The sequence below is a fragment of the Engystomops pustulosus genome, unplaced genomic scaffold, assembly GCF_040894005.1.
Source record: "Engystomops pustulosus unplaced genomic scaffold, aEngPut4.maternal MAT_SCAFFOLD_143, whole genome shotgun sequence".
NCBI classification, from domain to species: Eukaryota; Metazoa; Chordata; class Amphibia; order Anura; family Leptodactylidae; genus Engystomops; species Engystomops pustulosus.
This window is the reverse complement of record NW_027285023.1, coordinates 208,731-216,112: the sequence shown is the minus strand read 5'-3', so window position 1 is coordinate 216,112 and position 7,382 is coordinate 208,731.

The window sequence follows — 7,382 nt, the reverse complement described above, 5'->3', positions numbered from 1 at the left end:
ATAGTGTATACACAGTGCGGCCCAATCCTGCTATACATGGCTGATGTATGGATTATAGTGTATACACAGTGCGGCCCAATCCTGCTATACATGGCTGATGTATGGATTATAGTGTATACACAGTGCGGTGCAATCCTGCTATACATGGCTGAGGTATGGATTATAGTGTATACACAGTGCGGTACAATCCTGCTATACATGGCTGATGTATGGATTATAGTGTATACACAGTGCGGTACAATCCTGCTATACATGACTGATGTATGGATTATAGTGTATACACAGTGCGCTCCAATCCTGCTATACATGGCTGATGTATGGATTATAGTGTATACACAGTGCGCTCCAATCCTGCTATACATGGCTGATGTATGGATTATAGTGTATACACAGTGCGCTCCAATCCTGCTATACATGGCTGATGTATGGATTATAGTGTACACACAGTGCGCTCCAATCCTGCTATACATGGCTGATGTATGGATTATAGTGTATACACAGTGCGGTGCAATCCTGCTATACATGGCTGATGTATGGATTATAGTGTATACACAGTGCGGTGCAATCCTGCTATACATGGCTGATGTATGGATTATAGTGTATACACAGTGCGGTCCAATCCTGCTATACATGGCTGATGTATGGATTATAGTGTATACACAGTGCTGTACAATCCTGCTATACATGGCTGATGTATGGATTATAGTGTATACACAGTGCTGTACAATCCTGCTATACATGGCTGATGTATGGATTATAGTGTATACACAGTGCTGTACAATCCTGCTATACATGGCTGATGTATGGATTATAGTGTATACACAGTGCGGCCCAATCCTGCTATACATGGCTGATGTATGGATTATAGTGTATACACAGTGCGGCCCAATCCTGCTATACATGGCTGATGTATGGATTATAGTATATACACAGTGCTGTACAATCCTGCTATACATGGCTGATGTATGGATTATAGTGTATACACAGTGCGGTCCAATCCTGCTATACATGGCTGATGTATGGATTATAGTGTATACACAGTGCACTCCAATCCTGCTATACATGGCTGATGTATGGATTATAGTGTATACACAGTGCGCTCCAATCCTGCTATACATGGCTGATGTATGGATTATAGTGTATACACAGTGCAGCCCAATCCTGCTATACATGGCTGATGTATGGATTATAGTATATACACAGTGCGGCACAATCCTGCTATACATGGCTGATGTATGGATTATAGTGTATACACAGTGCGGTCCAATCCTGCTATACATGGCTGATGTATGGATTATAGTGTATACACAGTGCGGTCCAATCCTGCTATACATGGCTGATGTATGGATTATAGTGTATACACGGTGCGGCCCAATCCTGCTATACATGGCTGATGTATGGATTATAGTGTATACACGGTGCGGCCCAATCCTGCTATACATGGCTGATGTATGGATTATAGTGTATACACAGTGCGGCCCAATCCTGCTATACATGGCTGATGTATGGATTATAGTGTATACACAGTGCGGCCCAATCCTGCTATACATGGCTGATGTATGGATTATAGTGTATACACAGTGCACTCCAATCCTGCTATACATGGCTGATGTATGGATTATAGTGTATACACAGTGCGGTCCAATCCTGCTATACATGGCTGATGTATGGATTATAGTGTATACACAGTGCGGTACAATCCTGCTATACATGGCTGATGTATGGATTATAGTGTATACACAGTGCTGTACAATCCTGCTATACATGGCTGATGTATGGATTATAGTGTATACACAGTGCTGTACAATCCTGCTATACATGGCTGATGTATGGATTATAGTGTATACACAGTGCGGTCCAATCCTGCTATACATGGCTGATGTATGGATTATAGTGTATACACAGTGCGGCCCAATCCTGCTATACATGGCTGATGTATGGATTATAGTATATACACAGTGCGGCACAATCCTGCTATACATGGCTGATGTATGGATTATAGTGTATACACAGTGCGGCCCAATCCTGCTATACATGGCTGATGTATGGATTATAGTGTATACACAGTGCGGCGCAATCCTGCTATACATGGCTGATGTATGGATTATAGTGTATACACAGTGCGGCCCAATCCTGCTATACATGGCTGATGTATGGATTATAGTGTATACACAGTGCGGTCCAATCCTGCTATACATGGCTGATGTATGGATTATAGTGTATACACAGTGCGCTCCAATCCTGCTATACATGGCTGATGTATGGATTATAGTGTATACACAGTGCGCTCCAATCCTGCTATACATGGCTGATGTATGGATTATAGTGTATACACAGTGCGCTCCAATCCTGCTATACATGGCTGATGTATGGATTATAGTGTATACACAGTGCGCTCCAATCCTGCTATACATGGCTGATGTATGGATTATAGTGTATACAGCTCTGCCCCAGTGACCTCTCACATTGCCCCCCTGAATAAATTCTAAAATATACAGAGCCCCCCTTTAATTAAAGAGTACAGGGTCTTCCAAATTATAATATTGTGTCTCTGTATTCTGTATACTGCGGCCCTGTATTATCTATATACTGTGCCCCTGTATTATCTATATACTGTGCCCCTGTATTATCTATACACTGTGCCCCTGTATTATCTATATACTGTGCCCCTGTATTATCTATACACTGTGCCCCTGTATTATCTATACACTGTGCCCCCCTGTATTATCTATATACCGTGCTCCCTGTATTATCTATACGCTGTGCCCCTGTATTATCTATATACCGTGCCCCCCTGTATTATCTATACGCTGTGCCCCCCTGTATTATCTATACGCTGTGCCCCCCTGTATTATCTATACGCTGTGCCCCTGTATTATCTATATGCTGTGCCCCTGTATTATCTATACGCTGTGCCCCTGTATTATCTATATACTGTGCCCCTGTATTATCTATATACTGTGCCCCTGTATTATCTATACACTGTGCCCCCTCTATTATCTATACACTGTGCCCCCCTGTATTATCTATATACCGTGCTCCCTGTATTATCTATACGCTGTGCCCCTGTATTATCTATACGCTGTGCCCCTGTATTATCTATACGCTGTGCCCCCCTGTATTATCTATACGCTGTGCCCCCCTGTATTATCTATACGCTGTGCCCCCCTGTATTATCTATACGCTGTGCCCCCCTGTATTATCTATACGCTGTGCCCCCCTGTATTATCTATACGCTGTGCCCCCCTGTATTATCTATACGCTGTGCCCCCCTGTATTATCTATACGCTGTGCCCCCCTGTATTATCTATACGCTGTGCCCCCCTGTATTATCTATACGCTGTGCCCCCCTGTATTATCTATACGCTGTGCCCCCCTGTATTATCTATACGCTGTGCCCCCCTGTATTATCTATACGCTGTGCCCCCCTGTATTATCTATACGCTGTGCCCCCCTGTATTATCTATACGCTGTGCCCCCCTGTATTATCTATACACTGTGCCCCCCTGTATTATCTATACACTGTGCCCCCCTGTATTATCTATACACTGTGCCCCCCTGTATTATCTATACACTGTGCCCCCCTGTATTATCTATACACTGTGCCCCCCTGTATTATCTATACACTGTGCCCCCCTGTATTATCTCATGTACAGCCGTGTGTGCGCTCATTTCCCCTGTATATAATCCTCTAGCCGCTGTAACATAGGCCTCTACCTCACGTACAGCCGTGTGTGCGCTCATTACCCCTGTATATAATCCTCTAGCCGCTGTAACATAGGCCTCTACCTCACGTACAGCCGTGTGTGCGCTCATTACCCCTGTATATAATCCTCTAGCCGCTGTAACATAGGCCTCTACCTCACGTACAGCCGTGTGTGCGCTCATTACCCCTGTATATAATCCTCTAGCCGCTGTAACATAGGCCTCTACCTCACGTACAGCCGTGTGTGCGCTCATTACCCCTGTATATAATCCTCTAGCCGCTGTAACATAGGCCTCTACCTCACGTACAGCCGTGTGTGCGCTCATTACCCCTGTATATAATCCTCTAGCCGCTGTAACATAGGCCTCTACCTCACGTACAGCCGTGTGTGCGCTCATTACCCCTGTATATAATCCTCTAGCCGCTGTAACATAGGCCTCTACCTCACGTACAGCCTTGTGTGCGCTCATTACCCCTGTATATAATCCTCTAGCCGCTGTAACATGGGCCTCTATCTCACGTACAGCCGTGTGTGCGCTCATTACCCCTGTATATAATCCTCTAGCCGCTGTAACATGGGCCTCTACCTCACGTACAGCCGTGTGTGCGCTCATTACCCCTGTATATAATCCTCTAGCCGCTGTAACATAGGCCTCTACCTCACGTACAGCCGTGTGTGCGCTCATTACCCCTGTATATAATCCTCTAGCCGCTGTAACATAGGCCTCTATCTCACGTACAGCCGTGTGTGCGCTCATTACCCCTGTATATAATCCTCTAGCCGCTGTAACATAGGCCTCTACCTCACGTACAGCCGTGTGTGCGCTCATTACCCCTGTATATAATCCTCTAGCCGCTGTAACATAGGCCTCTACCTCACGTACAGCCGTGTGTGCGCTCATTACCCCTGTATATAATCCTCTAGCCGCTGTAACATGGGCCTCTACCTCACGTACAGCCGTGTGTGCGCTCATTACCCCTGTATATAATCCTCTAGCCGCTGTAACATGGGCCTCTACCTCACGTACAGCCGTGTGTGCGCTCATTACCCCTGTATATAATCCTCTAGCCGCTGTAACATGGGCCTCTACCTCACGTACAGCCGTGTGTGCGCTCATTACCCCTGTATATAATCCTCTAGCCGCTGTAACATGGGCCTCTACCTCACGTACAGCCGTGTGTGCGCTCATTACCCCTGTATATAATCCTCTAGCCGCTGTAACATGGGCCTCTACCTCACGTACAGCCGTGTGTGCGCTCATTACCCCTGTATATAATCCTCTAGCCGCTGTAACATGGGCCTCTACCTCACGTACAGCCGTGTGTGCGCTCATTACCCCTGTATATAATCCTCTAGCCGCTGTAACATGGGCCTCTACCTCACGTACAGCCGTGTGTGCGCTCATTACCCCTGTGATGTGATTATTATAGACACGCAGGATGTATCCGGAGGCCGTACGTGGTTGGCGCAGGAGGCATGAAGGACAAGGATCACCGTGACCTCGCCCTGAGGACGCAGATTTGCTCCAGTCACAGCTGGTGTCACATGTCACCGCTGTACACTGTAAGCTACTGCTATCTGTTATCAGCCACTTCGGGCTAGGGTTAGGGCTGACGTCTGTGGGAGGATATGTAGCAGCTGCGTTATTCAGGATATAATTATCATATGTATACAGAGTTATGGAAGCGGGATATAGACGTTCAGGAACCTGGGAAAGCTGGGTAGTCCCCAGGTAGTAGCATCAGCACTAGTAATACAAAGGTATAATATGACAGTATTATTACCAGAGCAGCATCTCCAGCACTGGAAGGGTTACTCTGTGTATGAACAATGAACAAAGCAGCGGGTGAGGTGCTGGAATGAGGGGTGTGCCTCCTGTGGGTGCGGCCGCAGCGCCCTGAACAAGTATTTACAGCCGCAGGAGCACCCAGACATGAGCCGGACCCCCCCTCACACTGACAGCCCCGCACCACGGCCTAGAGCAGTGATGGCAAACCTTTTAGAGACCGAGTGCCCAAACTACAACAAAGACCCGCTTATTTATCGCAAAGTGCCAACACAGAAATTTAATTTGTGATATATACTCCTTTCTCTGTCACAGTTTTCATTGATACCAGCCCCTGAGGCACCAATAAAGCAGAAAATAGTCCCAGGTACAGCTGTCACTTTAAAATATCTCTGCACAGCAAGTCCTGGGCTGTCTGGGACTGCAAGAAGATACCTGGAATCATCTCTGGTGATAGCCTGAGTGCCCACAGAAAGGGCTCTGAGTGCCACCTCTGGCACCAGTGCCATAGGTTAGCCATCACTGTCCTAGAGCATCTATACAGCACACCAGGCCTCACATCTACCCTGTAACCTATAGCAACCAATCACAGCACAGCTTACATCTGCCCACAGCTCTACCACATATGAAAGCTGCACTGTGATTGGGGGGAGGAGACTGTACAGGGGATACAATCTATTACTCTCTGTTATCAGCCATTACACCCCGGGGAGAGGAGACTGTACAGGGGGGATACAATCTATTACTCTCTGTTATCAGCCATTACATCCCGGGGAGAGGAGACTGTACAGGGGGGATACAATCTATTACTCTCTGTTATCAGCCATTACACCCTGGGGAGAGGAGACTGTACAGGGGGGATACAATCTATTACTCTCTGTTATCAGCCATTACACCCCGGGGAGAGGAGACTGTACAGGGGGGGATACAATCTATTACTCTCTGTTATCAGCCATTACATCCCGGGGAGAGGAGACTGTACAGGGAGGGATACAATCTATTACTCTCTGTTATCAGCCATTACACCCCGGGGAGAGGAGACTGTACAGGGGGGGATACAATCTATTACTCTCTGTTATCAGCCATTACATCCCGGGGAGAAGAGACTGTACAGGGGGGATACAATCTATTACTCTCTGTTATCAGCCATTACACCCGGGGAGAGGAGACTGTACAGGGGGGATACAATCTATTACTCTCTGTTATCAGCCATTACATCCCGGGGAGAGGAGACTGTACAGGGGGGATACAATCTATTACTCTCTGTTATCAGCCATTACATCCCGGGGAGAGGAGACTGTACAGGGGGGATACAATCTATTACTCTCTGTTATCAGCCATTACACCCCGGGGAGAGGAGACTGTACAGGGGGGATACAATCTATTACTCTCTGTTATCAGCCATTACATCCCGGGGAGAGGAGACTGTACAGGGGGGGGATACAATCTATTACTCTCTGTTATCAGCCATTACACCCCGGGGAGAGGAGACTGTACAGGGGGATACAATCTATTACTCTCTGTTATCAGCCATTACACCCGGGGAGAGGAGACTGTACAGGGGGGGGATACAATCTATTACTCTCTGTTATCAGCCATTACATCCCGGGGAGAGGAGACTGTACAGGGGGGGATACAATCTATTACTCTCTGTTATCAGCCATTACATTCCGGGGAGAGGAGACTGTACAGGGGGGGGATACAATCTATTACTCTCTGTTATCAGCCATTACATCTCGGGGAGAGGAGACTGTACAGGGGGGGATACAATCTTTTACTCTCTGTTATCAGCCACTTTATCATGGATAGAGGTTGCACACTGGTCCCTTGTGACCCTACAAGACAATCGTGCTGCATGTGAGAGGGTCCACTTTGTGGATGTCACTCAT